General features: G+C 36.3%; 1 protein-coding gene across 1 annotated transcript in view; it reads right to left on the bottom strand.

Annotated features, from left to right (window-relative positions):
* The window catches only part of LOC106874958 (FYVE, RhoGEF and PH domain-containing protein 2), a 493421-nt gene that overhangs the window by 336170 nt on the left and 134205 nt on the right, over positions 1–23046 (bottom strand). The window lies entirely within an intron of this gene.

The raw sequence follows: 23046 nt of genomic DNA, 5'->3' as shown, positions 1-23046 counted from the left end.
CCAACACATTTTCTTACTTCAAATACAGTAACTCAATAAGTGCGTTATCTTCCAGGATTAAGTTCATCGATTTATGATGACTCAGTCATCACTGAATTTCTTATTCTTGTTACTATGACACTGGCTACCAGGCTGCATGATCCATTGAATACACGGTGCTCACCAGAATTTGATATTCTTTCTCTTAACTGTCGGACGCAGATATAATAGTCAGTTTAATGTTTACCAATTTGCATTCATTCTCACCCATTTTTTATGGCAGGCTCAGCAAAAAAGAAGTGTCAGCTATATCGATGAGTACTTACAATATGGTTTTATCAAGAACTCTATAGACCCAAAGCAGCCCTTTTGTATCATGTGTCATTAATTTTTGTCCAATGCCATGAAGCCCTCTCGACTCTCTGACCACATGAGAAGAAAACATCCCCAAAAAATCGAAAAGCCTATCAAATATTTTGAGGGATTGAAAACTGATTTTGAAAATCGGAGTACTGTTGAATCATTATTTAAGAAACAGACAAAAATTAATGACGGTGGACTGATTGCTTCCTACAAAATTGCAGGAATTATTGCAAAAACAGGTAGTGCTCCTTGGTTCTATGATGAAAATTTCTTGTTTTTAAGTGATGTACATTAAAACTTTCCATCAAAATTAATGCTAATTTATGTTCTAAACACTTGCTTAATAACAAAGTTATTAATCTAAATGCTTCATTATTTTTAGAATTAATTGAAGCAAAAGTAATAGTTTCAATGAAAATATGGAAATAAAAAAAAGAGTTAAAAGTAGCTAAGGTACCAGGTAATGATGTTGAACTGGGTGATGGATCAAATCTACTAACCATGTAGACTATAGTAGGATTTGAATTTACAATGCAAAAAGCCAAAGTAAATACCATATGGCATCTAATCTAACATATTGCTATTATCAGAACTACAACCATTCCCATCTCCATCATCATCATCATCATCATTGCAGTCACCACTACCACCATCACCACAATAAACATTAACATATCAACAAACACTACAACAGCAAAGACAGAACAGCTCATAACAGGAACCAAAACAATTAGAGTTGAAAGTTCACTAAAGAAAATTACCCACTGTAATTATATCTAGAATACAACTGCAGACATAACAACCAGAAATATCATTTAATATTATTATATCCTGTCTTTTGATGTTTCTTTTTTTATATTTTATCTTTTTTATTTGGGTTTTAGTTTCAAGTTTTCTTCTTAAGTACATAGATGTAAAAGTTCATGCAAGCACACGGGTTAAGTCAGTAAGCATGGCTGTTAACATCCTGTATTAGTCCCTCTTCTTCCTCCTCTATACCATTGTTCTTACATTCAAACCAACTAAGTTATTTTCTCTGAAATAGCAAAATCAATGTACTAGTTATCACCCAATGACTTTGCTAGATGTTTTCAATGCAATTATTTACCAGTATAATTATTGATTTTTAAGGATATATTTACCAATAGAGTTACTTATTAGCACAGGCTGGCTGTGAGGCTAAGAAATTTGTTTCTTAACCATTATGTTCTACTGTGTGGCAGCTTGAGCAAGCACCTTGTGAGTAGATTTGGTAGTTGACAGAAACTGAGAGAAGCCCATCATGCATGTGCCTATATATATGTTAGCATGGAAAGCGGACGTTGAACGATATATATATATATATATATATATATATATATATATATATATATATATTGATGGACCAGCCATCAGAGTTAATAGCAGCATAATGGATTAGGCAATTAAGGACATGAAGACAGGTAAAGCCCCTGGACCATCAGGAATCACTGCCGAAATGATTAAAATTTCCAGTGGTGCAGGATACAGCTTAGTCACCTGTATAGTTAATCAGGTTATTCAGGAAGGCACCATCCCAATGACTGGTGTAGCAGAATTATAGTTAGCTGCTACAAGGGTAAAGGTGATGCCATAGATCAGGGCTGGGGATATCGCAGCCTGTGAGTGCAATTGCACCTGTAATCCCATTTTATTTCACCCACAGGCTGATATACTTGCATGCATAAAATATAGTAAATTTTTCAATTATAAGACTTATACACTATTCGTATGCTTATTTGTGACATAGGTTATGTTTCCACTATGACTTACAACAGTTAGACTGGAACAGAAAATCATCTGGTAATTGCAATTTGAATGGAAATTCTGTTTTCACTATAAAACACATATTGCTAGGTTTGTACCACTGCCTTGAGATCCAATTACACTCAAACTGAAAAGTATAGAATATTCATAAGTAATATAAATGTCCTAAATTCAGTGGCAGAGTTAATTTAATGTGTTAATCTTATCTTTATTAGTGTATATTGAATTATACATAGATATAGACAAGATCTACACATATATAGGAGTTAGAACTTGTGATCCACCCGTGGACCTTTTCCTTTGGAAATTTTTGCTCGCCGCACTAAAAAGTTTCCTTAACCCTGCCTTAGAAACAACTACAGAGGTACTAAACTGCTAGACCAAGTCATGAAAGTTACTGAGAGTGTTATAACGCAATTGGTTAGGAATAGAATTAAACTAGAAGAGATGCAGTTTGGTTTTGTACCTGGGAAGACTACCACAGATGCCATCTTCCTAGTGAGACAGCTGCAGGAAAAGTACTTGGCCAAAAGTATGCTATTGTACTTAGCCTTCATTGACCTGGAGAAAACTTTCGACAAAGTTCCTCGCTCAGTTATATGGTGGTCTCTCAGGAAGTTAGGAGTAAAAGAGTGGCTTGTTAGAGTTGTACAAGCTATGTACAGTGATGATGTCAGTAAGGTGAGAGTCGGCCATGAATACAGTGATGAATTTAGCATAAAGATAGGGGTTCAACAGGGATCAGTTCTCAGCCTACTCTTATTCATTATAGTCCTCTAGGCCATAACAGAGGAATTCAAAACTGGGTGCCCATGGGAACTGCTATATGCTAATGACCTTGCTCTTATTGCAGAGTCTTTAGCAAAATTGGAGAAAAAATTCCAGGTATGGAAACAAAACCTGGAATCAAATTGTCTTAAAGTTAACCTAGCAAAAACCAAAGTTGTTAGTAAGAAAGAAGATAAAACTCTCTTTCCTCAAGTAAATGACCCTGCTCAATATGTAGGAAAGGAGTTGGAAGAAATTCCATTCACTGCACCCAGTGTAAACTATGGACACATAAGAGGGGCAGTGGAATCACAGGTAGATTAACAGATAAAGTCGTCTTTGCATGTGACAGATGTGCAGGAACAGTAAGCACTAAGAGCACACAGGAATTAGATTCTCTCAAATGCTCAGGAGGCTGTCTTGAGGTTGTAGATAGTTTCTGTTACCTAGGTGACCAAATTAGCAATGGTGGAGGGTGCTCTGAAAGTATTATTTCTAGAATAAGAATAGGGTGGAGGAAGTTCAGAGGGCTATTACCTCTGTTGGCAACAAAAAGACTCTCTCAGAGTGAAAGGAAGACTCTATGATGTTTGTGTGTGAACTGCTATGCTCCATGTTAGTGAGATACAGGTTCTGATTGCAGAAGACATATGTAGACCATAGAGAAATGAAGCCAGTAAAATCCTGCCAAAGCAGTTACAGAAGTCTGGTGCAGGCTTCTACCTGGCCAGCTCCTGTCAGACCATCCCACCTATGCCAGCATGGAAGGTAGATGTTAAACGATGATGATATATATATATTGTATTATCACAAATGTTTAATGAACAGTCACATGAAATTCTGGTATCTTTCAGGTTCAATAAAACAGAGTGTGTGTGTGTGTGTGTGTCTCCTTGTCTTAACATCTTGTGATAGTTGTAAATGATTGTCACTGTCATAAACAGTGTCTTTCATCTCCAATATTCTGCAAAAACATGTCTGGCTATGAGAAAATGTTACCTTTCTTGAAAACAGGTGAGAGATGGTAACAGGAAGGGCATATGGTTATAAAAAATTCTGCCTCGACAAATTCTGCCCAACCCATGCATGCATGGAAAAGTAAACATTAAAATTATTTATTGATTTTGAAATTTGCAGAGAGGAAAGATTTTTGTCTGTAGAAATTATAAAGACCCACCCGGTTTAGCTGAAATAGAATAAAATAGTGTGAAACTAGAATAAATTTTGAGAAATTTGAACTTTTATCAGTTAGGGTGTTAGGGGAAAATTCATGTAAAGGAAATGAATTATGGAAAAGCAGAGTTGTATGTAACCATAATTTATACAAACCATCATAAAACAGAAACGCATAGTAGTTTACTATGTAAAATCTGTGTGATTCATATTGAAAAATTAGCATATAGTTGTTGTAAGAAACTATATGTGAGTGCCAGAATGATGCAGTTTTCAGGATGAAGAACATTAGAGACTGAATTATATAACTTTTCAGAAAGTGAGATGATGTTGGGAAAAACAAAGAGAAGTAAAAAAAAAAACTTGTAGCTAATGTACCATTTGGACAAGTTTTATGGACAGATAGGATGGAAATGAAAGGTTTAAAATTTTGATATTCATTGTTCCTTTCATTTATTGTTATTTATTCCAGACAGATGTTCTCTTTGTATTTTTAGAATAATTTTTAAATGCAAAAAAGAAAAAAAAGAACCATTCTATATATAATTTGACTACTAACAAATTGAAAGGCCAACATAATCTCATCAATTTTTACTGAATCTCAGAAAAAAAAAGTTAACCATCCCACCAATTTAAAATTTGTCAGTTAATTGTGAGAGTAACAGTAATCCTCTATGTGACTACTTCTGGAGCATTTATGTATCTATGTCATTTGTACAAACAGTGACAGACTCAGCACTATTCTCCCATAATGCCAATAGACCAACGATAGCTTTGATTGCAAAGGATGATTGCTTTGGTGCATGTTATTGGATAGGACAATGTGCAATACTGTTTGGACCAAAATGTTAAATTCTGTCAGGTCATGACTATGTCATGCTGAAGGCTTATATTGATGCTCTCAGTAGCAATTGTCTACAACATGATGTCTGAATGCTAATCTATTTTGTTAAGGATGCAAAACTAAATGTCCACAACCTGAACTGGTTTTTGGCCATAATTAAAAGCTTGATTCATTTGCATTCAAAACTTAATGAACTTAATGATTGCAATATTACTCAGTCATCACAGTTAAATTCCAATGGCTGTTTGTTAATAATTTATACAAGTGTCTTGTTGTAACATTGAAAATATGTCTCACAGATTTTTTGGTCATTGTCCATGTACAATAACATTCTTACTTACCAGACATTGACAAAATTGACAGGACCAACTTGGAGATTTCCTTACAATTTCCACAGTCACTTCTTTAACTTAGTTTCCTTTTTATATTATATGCATTGGATATTTGTGCTTGGATAGGTTTGGCTATTTGTATTCAATTTCAAACAAATCAAACTGGTCCACTGTTTTGCCAATGGTGAAAAGTTAGTACTAAGTTTGTTATGCATGTTCATTTAAAGCTGATCTTTTATGTCAATAGATGAAGATGACTGAGAAAGAACAATGTCAAACCAAATGACGAAAATTATATACTTATATGGTTAAGTTTACAATCCCTATTTTGTGCTTTATTTGTTTAGGAGTGGTAAAATACCGGTACTACACAAGAGGCAAATAAATTTATTATATAATTAGCATTGTGTCTAATTCAGAGAAACACTACTATATTTTTTAACAGGACACATTTCCTAACGAGGAAATAATACTCATTAGTTTCACTTTCCAAATAGATATGTCAACATTATGAAGAAGAACCCAACTATATAACTGTTTTCACCAGCAAGCAAATATTTCTTAGAAACATGTATCTCCTGTAAATGTCAACATTTGAAGATATAACTAGTCCACATCAATATGTAAAAAAAAAAGATGCAAAACATTTTTAATATTGGTAACATCATCTACATGTATATGAATTTATGTATACACATGCAGATATACATGCATACATTATATTCAAATAGACGTCTAAATATATGCAAACGTTTATGTGCACATATACAACCAAGTGCATGGTTTTATATATATACATATATATATATATATATATATATATATATACACACACACACACATGGTGCAATGGGTAAATTGTCACCATTTTATCGTTTTAATTTCGTGCATATGCACTGTTTGTTTTGATTTTGTCAACTATACAGTATAGCAGGGCCATGACACAATTCACTCTGCCAGAAATTAGGAAACAACATACTGTACTGCTTGGCATTCATGCCAGAAGCTCCAATACAAACATTTCAGAGTGTTTGGATGTCAATCTGAGAACAGTGCACTGGATTCAGAAAGAGTTGGATGAGTCTAATAATGGTAATTACGAAGGTACAGCAGCTCAGAAAACTCACTGATTGTTCTGATAAGAAAAGAACTCCTGAAGTTGTTGGTGGGATCCAGGCTATGATTGACAACAATCCATTCAAGCCAATCAGGTCCATTGCCAGGGACATGGGAGTGTCTGAGTTTCTTATCAGGCAGGTAGTGCATGAAGACATTTAGTATTCCTCATACAAGATGAGAACGGACCAATTTTTATCACAAGCCATCAAGGCCAAGACGCAAGACCATCCTACATTGCTTTTGAACAAACTCAAGTATCCGCTCCAACCAAACAAGGACAATACGTGACTTCATTGGAACAGTCCTTCCAGCAAAGGAAATTAAATAAAATTTGGAATTTTTTGCGGAGGGTGAAAGTGTTAACAAGAACAGGACAGTGAGAACAAGACAATAAAAACAAACAGTGAGGTTTGTTAAACCAAAACGATAGAAAAATTATTATTTTGAATGCACACACACACACGCACACACACACACACACACACACACATGTATATATATATATATATATATATATATATATATATATATATATATATAAATAGACATGCCAGGGGGAAGAACTAGAAGTAGTTAATAGCTTCCACTACGTAGGCGACCAAGTCTGTAGTTGGGGTGGCTGCTCTGAGAGGGTAGTGGCTAGAATAAGAACAGCCTGGGCAAAGTTCAGGGAGCTTCTACCTCTGCTGGCAACTAAGGGCCTCTCTCGCTCAGGATGAAAAGTAGACTGTATGATGCATGTGTGCAAACTGCCATGCTACATGGCTGTGAAACATGGGCCATGAATGCTGAGGACATGTGTAGGCTTGAAAGAAATGAAGCTAGTCTGATCCGCTGGATGTGTAATGTCAGTGTGCATACACAACAGCGTGTAAGCACCCTGAGAGAAAAGTTGGGCATAAGAAGCATCAAATGTGGTGTGCAAGAGAGACAACTGCGCTGGTATGGTCATGTGTTATGTATGGATGAGGACAGCTGTGTGAGAAAATGTCACTCCCTAACTGTGGAAGGAACCTGTGGAAAAGGTAGACCCAGGAAGACATGGGATGAGGTGTTGAAGCGTGACCTTCAAACATTGGGCTTCACAGAGGCAATGGCAGGAGACTGAGACCTTTGGATATATGCTGTGATTGAGAAGACCCAGCAACTAAAGTGAGATCGCAGCCATGGCCTATGCCAGTGTTGCATATCCGGCCCATTTAAGAGTACTCCTGATGCATTGGGTGATATGATATGCTTAAGAAGACCAGTTGAGTCAAGTAAAACCAAAATCATAGCTGTGGCCAGTGCCCCCTGATTGTCTTCCATTCCAGTGGCACATAAAAAGAACCCTCTGAATGTGGCCGATACCAGTACCCACTGACTGGCTACCATGCCGGTGGCACATAAAAAGTACCCACTACACTCATGGAGTGGTTGGCATTAGGAAGGGCATCCAGCTGTAGAAACATTGCCAGATCAGATTGGAGCCTGGTGCAGCTGCTGGCTCTCCAGACCTCAGTCAAATCGTCCAGCCCATGCCAGCATGGAAAACAAATGTTAAATAATGATGACAATGATGATTCTAGTTGTGACCAACCAATCTTTGTTTAAGATATTATAATGTATTTAGGACAACATAGCCCTTGATATACACAATCAACCTTTTTAAAATGGTAGGATGTAATTTGAGGAAGATTTGGTTCTTGTGATACAAAGGGTGGGTTGTAAAGGTCTACAATATATCAATGATATCATCAGTTCAATGTCATCTCAGCTATATAGTAAAATAATCCAAAATATTTTAATGATTTTTTTCCACATATTTCCTAAACTACATCTCTTATCAGTTCAGCAATGTAGAACGTGGTTTTATCACGTTAACAAAGGAAATCTCAATGTGGTTGCTCCACCCGGTAGAAATAGTAGTCAAATCTTCTTTAAACCACACCCAAATGTTTTTTTTTTTAGAGCCTCTGTCAGTCAAGGTTGATCATGCTATCTACAGTCAACTGCACAGACCTCAGCAAGATTTTTTGAGACAAACTTGCAGCTTCCTTCTCTCTATACTATGAAGTTGGTCCAAGGGAAAGCCCACCGACTTGGACAGATAAAGTTTGGCACAAGGACCATCAAAGGTATTGCTGTCAGAATGTAAAGATCTGGGACACATGCTACAAGGTACCTTGCCTGATCATCTAACAGCTCTACTAATCCTCTATCCTGAGTTGGTACTTTTTTATTGACCCTGCAAGGATGAAAGGCAAAGTTGACTTTGGCACGATTTGAACTCAAATCACAGAGTTAGAACAAATACCATAAAGCATTCTTTCCAATGCTCTAATAATTGCCATTTTACTGCCTTCAAATGCCTTTAACAAATTTTAAAAAAAAAGAAAAGGACTATCCAATCCATTTTTTTCCAGACATAGTATATCAAGGACTACAAGTGGATAATGATAAAGAAAGGAAGACAGATAGACTAATAAATAGTGATCCTGTTGCTGCTTAGCTCCTGGTCAGTCTTAACTGAACAGTCCTATGAACTAAGGCATTCCAATCATGATCACCCAGGCTTTTTATATTTTCTCCACACAGTATATAAGAACCATATTATCCAATATGTTTTCCCTTTTATAAGACTTTACAAGGTATACTGTGAAAATTTGGCTGCTCTTTCTAGCAGATTAAATGATGTGTGTGGTGGATGATTTAGGCACGATTCCTTGGAGCAGAAAAGTTATAAAGAACAACAATACCAACTACAAAAGAATAAGAATAAATAAATAAAAAAAATATTGACAGCAAGAAGTCAAAATAACACAAAACAAAAAAGCTGAAAAAAAACAACAAAAACACTGAGGGTAATCTTAGAAAGAAGTGGGGAGAGATCAACTTGTATGTCATTTCCTTCTAGAAAGGAAGAGACATCCTTTAATTTTATATGAGTAGTGTAGCAAAACCACATATTTTTATGATTCATATATGCGCGCACACACACACACACACACACAAACACAAACACACACACACACAAATTTATAGTTTAAAAATTGACAAATAAAAAAACATACACATACATGAATATATATCTATGCCCACATAAACAAGCATATCACAGATATGCACATACATATTCACATATATGTGCATAAATTCACACATACACACATCCACATTAAATAACTTAACACACACATCTTTTTCTCTCTCTCTTCTATATATACATGTGTGTGTGTGTGCACACACTCAGCCACTCACAATCATATACATACTCCATACATATGCATATACTCAACATTCATAAATCCACATAAGTATTGAAACATACACTTACTAATGCAAATACAGACATACACATACATATTGTTTTTACATATACAGAGAAAAGTCATATATCAAGAAATCCATCATCAATCAAACACATGCACATACACACACATATGCTGCATGCACACTTGTGTAGGCCCAGCTAAAAATAGTTGTCCAATGACAGGTGCAGGGTTTAAAATAGTACTGATACACAACACTGTGTACAAGTGTCTATTCTGAGGAAATTAGGGTCAAAACTATCATCACATTTGCTGACAGCTAAATTGGGTGAAAGGAACAGAAAGCAGAAAAAAGAAAAGAAAGAAGGAAAAGAATGAAGAAAGGACAGAGAAAGAAGACAAAGAAAATGAAAGATGAATGAAGAAAAAAGAATTTATTTATTGAGTCTCTGGGAGGATGAAAGGCAAAGTTGTCCTTGGCAGGATTTGAACATAAAGAGCTGGAACTTCTACTCTAAGCACAAAGCTTGAAATTTTGAGGGAGGGGACCAGTCAATTAGATCGATTCCCGTATGCAACTGGTACTTAATTTATCGATCCCAAAAGGATGAGTAGCAAAGTCGACTTCGGTGGAATTTGAACTCAGAATGTAAAGATAGATGAAATACTGCTAAGCATTTCACCGCCAGGTTGCCAATGTTTCAGCCAGCTCACTGCCTTAGCTGGAACAAATATTGCAAGATATTTTGGTACTAATGAATCTGCCAATCCAATGCCTTAATAATAATTATTATAGTTTCAAATTTAGGCACAAGCCCAGTAATTCTGTGAGTAGAAGATTAGTTGATACCACTGGCCCAGTACTTGACAAGTATTCTATTTTATCAACCCCGACCAAAAGATAAAAGGAAAGACTGACCTCAAAGGGATATGAACTCAGAATGTAAAGAGCAGAAGCAAACATTGCAAAGCATTTTGTCTGACATTAACAATTCTACCAGCTCACCACCTTTAATGGTTTCTAATTTAGGCTCAAGGCCAGTAATTTGAAGAGAAAGAGTTAGTTGATAAAACAGATCCCAGTACTTGACAGGTACTTTATCAACCCTCAAAGGGTGAAAAGCAAAGTTGATCACAGAGGGATTTAGACACAGAACAAATGCAAGGTATTTTTTCTGAGAAACAATTCTGCCTATCCAGCACAACAACAGTTTCATACTTACTACAATGGTGATAGATGAGGAACATGGCAAGAATGAATTACAAAAGCATAGTGGGGATTTAAGCAGAATTAAATATGGACAAATAAAGCAGGCATTGAAGAACAGCAGTATACAAAAGGAATGAAGTGAGCTGTCCCAATAGGAGGACAGCAACCTGCCAAGAAATTCCTGTTGGTCTAAGATTACTCCAACTGCCAAGGGCAAGTGTCCTCTCCCAAGATGTATTCTCTAAAGTACAAGTAAATGCCAAGTGTAGGCCCATTTAGTCAGGCCATGTTCATCACTCTCAACCACATTTCAACAAAATTTTCTGACAAATAGGATCCTTCTCCACTCTAACCATTCAAGTAGAACTTGATGGGTGCTTGGTTGGAGAGAAGGTTTATCTTCATTCTTTCAATTTTGTTTCTTCATTGTATTTCTTTTACATTCCTTTTTCCATGTTAATATGGGTTAGACACATTATTTTTTTGTAACTGTATGCCTATCCTGTTACTGCCCTTACCTGTCTTTTTAAGTAAAGTTGATTTCATTCCACTCTTCTTCAAACATATAGAGCTACCTAATGATTTGTTGACAGAGAAATGTCAACATTATCACCATTTGTAGATCAGTGGTTTTTATTTTTTAGGGAAACACAAAATTATGTAAACACTCACAGAGACACTCATACATACAAATGTACACTCATACATACAAATGTACACACACACACACACACACACACACACACACACACACACACACACACAAACATACACAATCTTTGCCTGATTTCTGTCTACTAAATTCATTTACAAAACATTGGTCAGCCCAGAGTTATAAAAGTCTACAATATCTCTTTTTGCTTATAGCCAGCAAATAAAGGAAAACTGCTTGCTCTTCCTGACAAAAGGAAGAGTGACAGGGCAATCCCCAAGATGAACTTGGCTGTATAACATAACTCCACAAGTTGACAATGCTCAGGCACTTGTAAGGTGCATGCAGAACAATTTTGTTGTTCCACGCACACATATCTTGGACAATCCTAGCTGGCAGCACTTCCTTACAAGTAAAGTTTTTCCCAACTGATATTGCTCTCAAGTAGTAGTGCCAGGTCAGAATTGAAAGTCTTCTGTTATATGCTGTTTAGTTGATATTCATTAATATTCTGAGTGCCCTAAGAATATTGTTGATTTTGTTCACTACTAGTCCTCAATAGAATGCAATGGTTGTTATACCATTAATCACATTTGCCAAATGTTAGAGGACTGTAACATGTCACAGCAATGGCTCAAGAGCCCAAATGTACAGGAATGATGAGAGAGAGAGAATCCTTGATTTGAAACAGATCCAACAGGTGGTTATTTATTTTGACCACCAAGCAGATGTCACAGTACATCGAAGTGATCCAATCTCTGAAAGCAGGACTGAAACAAACTTCACTGAGGACAGCTACCTTGTATTGACAGCTGACATTATCACCAACTTTAAACTGTTTCAAAGCATCCCCACCAAAGCCAACCATGTATCACATGAAGTGAAGTTGCCTTGGTTATAAGCTGAGAATCACACAGAGAAAAGTTCAATATATTAAGTCACACTATTATATGTATATTAAGGTAGAAGAAGGGATGTATATACACACTGATACACATGTATATACAATTATGTATGCACATATATATATATATATATATATATATATATACAATTTATATGTATGCATACACACATAATCTTACAAATATTCATAAAGGGAGAAGCAATAGATAGGCAGACAAACATTTTGACTGACTGATAAACAGTTAAGAAGAAAGTTAAGACATAGATTAGTTGGCCAAACAGATTTATTGATATATAGATTAGTTGATGGGGATGGTGTAGACAAAACCAAACAACACAGACAGGCAGAATAGACAACACAGACATGTGGATAGTGCAGATACATATCTATTGGAAGTCATAAAAAGTAATTGAAAATGAAGGAAAAGACCAACCTAGTTTTTCTATATGGAACAAATTATATAAAAAGTGTGAAGAATTTGATTAAATTAAGTATGACGAGTATATATATTAATATACATTTTTCATGTGAATATTTATGTGTGTGCTGGATTAAGATAATAGCATTAAATCAATAATTCTGATATTTTTGCTAGACCCTTCTACCTACATCTGTCTGTTCTGTGCCAAATGTTAACAGCCTATAAGGTACAGAATCTTTTGGGGAGCAGGGAGAAAGGCAAACCATGATTCTAGCTATCATTCCAATGAAATATCTGACCTGTGACGAATCCTATATTGAGAAGCTTCCCAAATACTAGACAGACTATGTTAGCTGACTATGTTAGCTGCCTGGCTGTCTGAATAGACTGATGGATGGTTGGATGGCCAAATAAACAAACAGTCAGATAGATAAAAGTTTAGATGGAATGAATAGAATAATTGACAAACAGAGATACATGCACAGATGACAAAACAGATAGCTAACCAACCATGAATTATATATGTCAGCCTTTTGTGCAAAATACCATTCTGGAAACTAGGATAGAATGGCCATCAATCCAGGGCAAGACAAAGTCTTTTAATGTTTCTAAACTAAAGAAGAGGGAAGTATTTCTACAAAATCCCAAAAGAATAAGATTGTTATTTAAAATTATGTAAAAATATTTGAATCTCAATAAACATACTGACACACACATGGCAGCAATCATATTGTTTTAGATTCAATCCCACAATGAAATACCTTGAGCTGACCCCAATACCTTATGAGTGAATCTGATAGATGGAAACTGTGCAAAAGCCTCACTCTCTCTCTCTCTCTCTCTCTCTCTCTCTCTCTCTCTCTCTCTCTCTCTCTCTCTCTATATATATATATATATATATATATATATATATATATATATATATATATATATATATATATATATATTCAGGAGTGGCTGTGTGGTAAGTAGTTTGCTTACCAACCACATGGTTCTGGGTTCAGTCCCACTGCGTGACACCTTGGGCAAGTGTCTTCTAATATAGCCTCGGGCCAGCCAAAGCCTTGTGAGTGGATTTGGTAGACGGAAACTGAAAGAAGCCCGTCGTATATATATATGTGTGTGTGTGTGTGTGTGTGTGTGTGTTTGTCCCTCCAACATCGCTTGACAACCAAAGCTGGTGTGTTTACGTCCCCGTAACTTAGCGGTTCGGCAAAAAGAGACCAATAGAATAAGTACTGGGCTTACAAAGAATAAGTCCTGGGGTCGATTTGCTCGACTAAACAGATGGTGCTCCAGCATGGCCGCAGTCAAATGACTGAAACGAGTAAAAGAATAAAAGAAAGAATATATATATATATATATATATATATATATATATATAGGCGCAGGAGTGGCTGTGTGGTAACAAGCTTGCTTCCCAACCACATGATTCTGGGTTCAGTGGCACCTTGGGCAAGTGTCTTCTACTATAACCGCAGGCTGACCAAAGCCTTGGATTTGGTAGACAGAAACTGAAATTTTTTTTATGTGTGTGTGTGTGTGTGTGTGTGTGTGTGTGTGTGTGTATTTGTGTGCCTGTGTTCGTCCTCCCTTCATTGCTTGACAAGTGATGTTGGTGTGTTTACATCCCCGTAACTTAGTGGTTTGGCAAAAGAGACTAATAAAATAAGTACCAAGCTTACAAAGACTAAGTCTTGGGGTCAATTTGTTCAACTAAAGGCGGTGCTCCAGCATAGCCACAGTCAAATGGCTGAAACAAGTAAAAGAGAGTAAAAGAGAATATACAGGAGTTGGACAAAATAATGGAAACACCTAGCATCATAGCATCATAATTTTGAAATACCTACAAAACTGTCAAAAGTTTGTTTATTATGTATTTTGATTTATTATTAGTGTTGCTTAATATGCTTTGACACGTAAAAGCACCCACTACACTCTCTGAGTGGTTGGCGTTAGGAAGAGCATCCAGCTGTAGAAACTCTGCCAAATTAGATTGGAGCCTGGTGTTGCCATCCGGTTTCACCAGTCCTCAGTCAAATCGTCCAACCCATGCTAGCATGGAAAGCGGACGTTAAACGATGATGATGATGATGATGAAAGTTGCTGTTTCTTTCAGATCATCAGAGAAAGGTAATTAAAATTCATTAAAATGACAGATCTATCGAACTTTCAAAGAGGTCAAATTGTTGGTGCTCATACGGCAAGTGCTAGCGTAACAAAAACAGCCGAAATGTTTGGTGTATTAAGAAGTACTGTCTTGAAAGTAATGAGAGCCTTTGAGAAAGAGGGAAAAACCTCCATGTCAAAACAAAACTCTGGAAGAAAACCAAAGCTTTCAGATAGGGACCATCGGACTCTTACGCAAATTGTTAGCAAGGATCACAAAATTACTGCAGAGCTTAATGACCACCTCGAGAACCCAGTTTCCACAAAAACTGTTCACCGGGAGCTGCACAAAGCTGGATTTCACAGGAGGGCTGCAATCATAAAACCACTACTTTCAAAATAAACGTTGCAAAGCATTTAGAGTGGAGTAAAAACCTAAACAATTGGTCTCTAGAGCAGTGGAAGAATGTTATTATCTCGGACAAGTCATCCTTTACCCTATTTCCGACCACTGGCCGAGTATATGTGTGAAGACAGCCAAATGAAGCATTTGACCTAGACTGCCTTCTTCCAACTGTTCAACATGGAGGAGGGTCTGATCAAATTCATCCTAAGATTGCAGAACTGTTTCCGGAGGGAAACGCAATCTTTCAGTATGATAATGCACCAATTCACAAAGCTAAAGTTGTTACTGAATGGCACAAGGAACATTCTAGTGAAGTTGAACAGTCCTACCCCATATTAAAGTAAATTTGTTTAAAATTTTAAGGTGTTTCCATTATTTTGTCCAACCTCTGTATATGTATGTATGTATTTATATATGTACATATATGTGTGTGTTTATTCTCTTTTATATGTTTCAGCCATGCAGCTACAATCATGCTGGAGCACATTTTGTTTTACAGTCATTTTTCCATGTTAACATGGGTTAGAATGATATATTAGTGGGACATTGTTTTGCAACCAGATACTCTTCCTGACAATAATCTTTCAAGTAAGGAGTCACAGGCAAGTAAATACACACACAGCTTTTTCCATTTTCAACTGCGAAATCCACTCACAAAGGCTTTGGCTTATCTGGGACTACAGTAGAAGACGCTCACACAAAACACTATGCAGAGGGACTGAACTTAAAATCATGAATGAGAAGCAAATTTCTTAATTACACACCTCACCTCCCTCTCTCTCTCTCTCTCTCTCTCTCTCTCACTGACAACCAGCCAAGGTTTGTTTACACCCCCATAACTTAGAAGCTTAACAAAAAGAAAAAAAAAGAAAGAACTGATAGAATGAGTAATCAACTTAGAATAAATGCTAGGGTTGACTTGATTCACCAAAACCCTTCAAACAGTGCCCCAGTATGACCACAGTCCAGTGAATGAATTAATAAAGGAATAGAAAGTTATAGAAATTGTTGACAAGATTAACACTCATTTTTTTTCAAGTTCTTTTTCCCTCATACAAAAAAGAAGCACAGATAGGTCAGCACACTCTAGATGAGGTCAAAATGTAGCAAGATGGAGAATGCTTAATGAAGTGACAGGAAGAGTATTTGTTGCTCAAAACAAAGTAAAATGTGATCTCTTGTTTACAAGAGAAGATCTAATACCAGAGGATGTATACTTGAGCTTATCTCAGCTTATGTATTTACATTGTGCTTTGAGTGGATCAAGAACATCCTGGTTGGAAAATAAAGTGATGGAAGCAACACTTCAATAAATGATGGATAGAAGTAGGTTCTGAGAATTAACCTCTTTTAATTCTAAAATGAAGGAATGTGATTGGTTAAACAGAAGTAGTTTACAGAAACAGGTCGGAGATTTCGGTTTTTAGCATATACTAATAGCCAGATGAATCAATTATCTTCAAGTACCACATTTCTACATATCTTATATCTTTTACTTGTTTCAGTCATTTGACTGTGGCCACACTGAAGCACCACATTGAAAGGTTTTAGCCAAACAAATCAACCCCAGGATTTAACTTTTTTTTTAAACCTAGTACATATTCTATTGGTCACTTTTGCAGAACCGTAAGTTACAGGGATGTAAACACACCAACACCAGTTCTCAAGTGATGATGGGGGAACACATACAGACACACACAGATATGTGTATATACATACATATATACATATATATATATATATTTTTTTTTTTTTTGATGATGGATTTTTTTGTCAAGAACAACAAATGATGGTTCAGTAAAATAAAATGGTAATCATATTCTATGGACATAAATGTGTGTGTATACACACACACACACACACCAGCAATGCATCCTGGCGTTACCTGGGTGTTATGACCTACAGCCACACTGTATTATTTGCTCCTTTCTTATGGGGAGAATCGGCACAGCTGATATATAGCGAACTGGATTACTGTCATAATGGAAGTTATTGTTTGTTTAAAAGTGAAGGTGGAGGCGGGTACAATTTGCATGGATTTGCATGAAAGTGCTTTCTGTTCTTAAGAAGGATCACAAACTATGTATGATTTCATTATATAAAAGGGGGTTAATACGATAATATGATTTTGTCCAGAAATCACGTTTTCAAAATTTTAACTTCCCCCATTCTCCACCAGAATTTCTTGATTTTTAACTTCTTTCAAATTTTTTTATCTACATAGAAAAATACAGAGATCACAAATCTGGGAAATATATATATTTTTAAAGTTTAATTTTTCTCAAACAAACACTCAATGCCCTTTCCTCCACCTCGCCCACCCATCACCTACCTGCTTACAAAATGCTAAAACCTCCCAATGTTTCACTTTTGTCTGATATTTCATGCATGCATAGAATTGTATTGAAACAGCAGATGTAAAAAATACCAGACCACCACCAGAAAACACAACATGCTAGAAACAACAAGTAAACAACATTATTTCTGAAGAAACTTCCCTGCTTTCCAAAAAGCTTAAAGTGAAACATTGGGAGTTTGTAGTTTTTTGAGAGTGGTGAGGTGATGGGTGGATGTTTGGGAAGGAGATTTTAGTGTATCTTTAAGAAAAAAGGAAGAAAATTCTTAAAGATTTGTACTCTGTTTTTTTTTTTTGCCATAGATTATCAACAAAAAAATATGGAAAAAAAAAGTTTAAAAAAAAAAATGAAAACATTGCTGTGGGGAGGGACAAAATTAAAATACTGAGGTGATTTGGGGGCAAAATCTTAATCTCCTGTATGGAAAACATAGGAATTGGAAGAAATTTAGGAAAAAGATAAGGGGTGAGGTGCAAATGTCACCTTGGACATGCTAGAAACAACAGGTAAAGGACAGGATTTCTGAGAAAATTTCCTTTTAAGTTTATATTGAAGATCAGGTTTTTAAAAATGCTCATCACAAACATGAATTACAGAATAGAAAAAGGTTATTTCAATTGGATTTGAGCTGTAATTTTGCACGTGCGCACAGTAAGAAATAACATAATTCATACAGAAGTTTTACTGTGTGTGTGTGTGCGTATGTGTGTGTGTGCGCATATGTGTGTGTGTGTGCGCATATGTGTGTGTGTGCATATGTGTGTGTGTGCCAAAATAGTTATTTTATGGCATTCTTTCATTTGAAGCAACAAAGCTGTCAACTCGATCATATGGTTGATCATGTGGGATCATATGATTGTTCATTAATTTCTGTAAATTTTTTTATTTCTTTATGCTTTGAAGAGAGCAGAAACTGAGAGAAGAAAGTGAAACGGCAACATTTGCTTTGGAGTGAGAGCAGAAAGTAAAAGAAAGGAGAAAGTGAAAGATGTATGTATGTGTATATGAAATGGATGTGTGTGTGTGTACATGTGTGTGTGTGTGTGTGTGTACATGTGTGTGTGTGTGTGTGTACATGTGTGTGTGTGTGTGAGAGAGAGAGGAAGTGAAGGTGTATGTTGTCATGTATGTATTTTTTGCATGTATGTGTAAGTGGCACTCAATCACTCTCTCTCTCTCTCTCTCTCTCTCTCTCTCTCTCTCTCTCTCTCTCTTTCTCACACACATATATTATCTTTCAGATACACATACATAAATACATATGCATACATCTTTTTTTTATATGTATGAGTACATGTGCATGTGAGAGAGAGAGTGAGTGACTGTATTTCCTCATAGCATATAGAGAAAAGGATGTCTTTCAATGAGTGACTAATTTGGAGAAACATTACTTTCATTATTCACACATAATCACTCTCGTAATGCAACACTTAGTCATTTTGGTTCAAATAGAAAGTGTGAAACTATTTCCACTTTGTAATGAAACCTGGTTGTTGTAGAGCAGTGTCTTTCAAATAACTATAGCTGGTTGTTGAGATAATGTAGAAAATATGTAAATGAAAATAGAGTTTATTTGGTAGCCGAAAGATTACTAAATCTTTTGATACCCTATACGTCAAAATCGGCAGCTCAGTTTTGGAATGCAAAAGGAACATATGTGCATGCACACACACACACACACACACAATGGTCTACTTTCAGTTTCCATCTACCAAATCCACTCACAAGGCTTTGGTCGGCCTGAGCCTATAGTAGAAGGCATGGCATATTGGTATAAAAAAATGTATGGGTGTAAAAGAATATATATAAGATATGATAATGTATGGAAGAGTATATATGTGTATGTGTGTAAAAGTTTGAATGTATGAGAACTCTAGGGGGGATGATGTGGTGATGGTAAGCTGCTCCCAGTTATCTAACTCAATGATTCAGGTTTTGTATGCTGTTGAGTTCTGAAAATTGAGATTGAATGAGCTTTTACCCTTTTGCTTAATTTGAGTGATTAACACAGAGAAGTACCTAATCCTCGGCCAGAGCCATTAACACATACATGTAAGCTTGCTTCCTAAGTACATGGTTCTGGGTTCACTTCCACTGCATGGCACCTTGAGCAAGTGTCTTCTAATATAGCCTTGGGCCGACCAAAAGCTTGTAAGTGGATCTGATATACAGAAAGTGAAGAAGCTCATCATATGTGTATGTGTGTGCGTGCACTCCTACCACCACTACTTGACAACCGGTGTTGGTGTGTTTATGTCCCCATAACTTAGCAGTTAGGCAAAAAAGACTGATAGAATAATGTTATGTCTCAAGCTACTGCTATCTAGCACCTTTGGATGATCTCTACTCAACTGCTACACAACTACTACTCAACACACCTACCATGGCCAGACTATCTCTATTTATATGTCTTGGGAGATCCTACTTCTTCGCCTGGGGGCGTCGACACAACAAATAAGTACTAAGCTTAGCAAAAAAATTAAGTTCTGGGGTCAATTCATTTGACAAAAAATTCTTCATGACAGTGCCCCAGCATGGCCACAGTCTGATGACTGAAACAAGTAAAGAAGTAAAAGAATATACATGTGTGCATAATCTTGTATCCAACAGTACAAGAACACAATCACTACATGCCACCAAGAAAGCAACACTTTACCCCACCCCTCCTTAACCAAGAACCACATGCAGCTAGAAAGCTTAGAGAAATTACCACAAATACCTCACCATTACTGATGATCTCTCCTTATGATCTTACAGCCACAACATAGCAAAAACTAAACCACAAAATACTGTCATTGCTCTTAAGAAACAGGAAACACTTGAGCACGCAAAACCAACTTACTCTTTATAAAACTCAAGTGAAACTCACAACTACTTCCCTCAGATCTGAAATGATGCAACAGCTGTACATGTAGATAGCCTAAATCAGTGTTTCTGATAGACAGCAGGAAAGTAGGTCCCATGTAAGTGGAGCTCTGCAGATTGAAATGGGGGTGAAAATGGTCATGTTTAACAAAATTAAGAGGGTTTCCAAATATTTAAATTTGGAAAACACCTTGGTGAGGAATGAATTATACGATGATCATCATCTTTTAACATTCACTTATCCATGCTTATATGGGTCAGACAGAGTTTGTTGAGGCAGATTTTCTATTGCCAGATACCCTTTCTGTTGTGAACCCCCACCTGTTTCCAAGCAAGATGATATTACCTCATGGCCAGACTTGAAATGGACAACATCACTATAATATCAAGACAAAGGTACACACACACACACACACACACACGTGAATGTGTGTGTGTGTGTGTGTGTGACAGGCTTCCAGTTTCTATCTACCAAATCCACTCACAAGGCCTTGGTTAACCCAGGAACTCAGGACTATACTAGAAGACATTTACCCTTGCCCAAGACACCACACAGCAGGATTGAACAAGAGACCATAAGGTTAGGGAGCCACTTCCTTAACCACAAAGCCATGCTTGAATGCAAAAACCGTTGATCTTGGATCACAAAAAAGAAATAGAAAAAAAAATCACTTGGTTAATTGGCATAAAGTTTCTCACAATTACACTCCAATTGTCTTCACAGACAAGCTGTCTCCTATCTCTCTCTACTACAGTAGTCTCTATTCCTTGGAGTTTTCTGATCTTATATCACCCTCATGAGATCATTCCCCAGATTGCTTATATCTCTCCTTTCATTACTTATGTTGCTTTGAGCCTCACTCAAGTCTTGCATTAACCACTGCATCCCTTCCTTCTTTCCCAAGAATTCTCTGGAGTTCCCTCCATGCTCATGTTATTCCTGCAGCAGTCAACTTGTGACTTTTGAAGAGGGACAGTAACTATATTGCTCTTAATTCTCTTGGAGGATCTATAAGGGTTATAAATACAGCCCTTTCCTCCAGACCACAAAATCATATATGCGTGAAAGAGAGAGAGAGAGAGAGGGAAATGTATGAATGAGTATATATGTGTATGTGTGAGTATCTCTCCATATACAGATATATACACATGCACTTCCATAGACATCTATGTGTACACACACACACACACACACACACACACACACACTCACATGTGGATTGGCAAAATTGTCAGAGCATTGAATAAAATTCTGAGTTCAAATCTCATTAAGGTTTATTTTGTCTTTCATCCTTTCAGGGTCAATAACAAAGTACTAATCCAGGATTGCCATGATGACTTGCAGTTTTGGTTCCAACTCTTACATTCTGAACTTCTGGATGGTAGACTTAATCTTTCACCTGCTTTAACATCATCATCTGGCACCTTGGATGCCATTTTCAGAGTCCACTCTGTTATAAGTATTCAATCAGTTCTCTAGTTGGAAAATAATTTCCTTCCTTCCTCTGACCAATCTTAGAGACTCAAAAATATAAAGGAACCTGGACATTGCCTTCTCTCCTTAACTAAGCAGTAAAAGGGGGGGGGGGGGGGAAACTGGCTGACTATTCTACATACAATTGCATATGCTAGTGCATGTAGATATAGCACTTTCTTTGTTGCTGTAGGAGTAACATGTAACTGAAATGAAAATATATGATTGAAAATCTGGTTAATCAATTCCATCAGTATAAATTTAGTTATACTGATTTTACCTCAGAAACTGATTTTTCTTACTACATCCTGTGTGTGTGTGTGTGTGTGTGTGTGTGTGTGTGTGTGTGTGTGTGTGTGTGTGTGTGCGCGCGTGCGTGCGTGCGTGCGTGCTTGTGTGTTGGCAGATATAAGCATATTCATGCAGAGTTGTTAACAGATGCATGTACAAACATCTGTGTACATATGCTGCACTTCCTTTCATATGAGACAGAATATTCATAAAGTAATAATACTGAATTATATTTATCCATTTTTGATCACTATGTGCAAATACATACACACGCACACATATATACATATGCATATTTACATGTACACTTATAAATATGCATACACAGATGAACTTAAATGCACATAATTGGAAAATAATTATTTTCCTGTTATTTCACACTTACTTTTATGCCCTTTGTCTATTAATCTATCTATCTATCTATCACACATAATGACCCTCTAATCTTTACTCTTTTCAATCTCACTTTTAAAGATGCAATTTTCTATTTGTGAAAAAAAAAAAAGAAAAACATTAATAAAATAACAATGTCAAATAAATTTGAAATAATTAAAACCAAAATGAAACAACAAAAACAATAACCTGAGTGATTTTTAAATCTAATTGTTTGCAATATTTGTTTACATCCTTAGAATTAAATTAGAAACTTTACCAAGACAGACATACTTGTTTTTTTACAATCAACACACTGATAGTAACATGTAACTACTTATAAACAACAGCAACAGACTATCATGTAT

This window comes from Octopus bimaculoides, chromosome 5 (assembly GCF_046866305.1).
Source record: "Octopus bimaculoides isolate indiv1 chromosome 5, ASM4686630v1, whole genome shotgun sequence".
In the NCBI taxonomy this organism is placed as follows: domain Eukaryota; kingdom Metazoa; phylum Mollusca; class Cephalopoda; order Octopoda; family Octopodidae; genus Octopus; species Octopus bimaculoides.
Note: the sequence above shows the minus strand (reverse complement) of the source record. Positions and strands in the feature narration are given on the sequence as shown.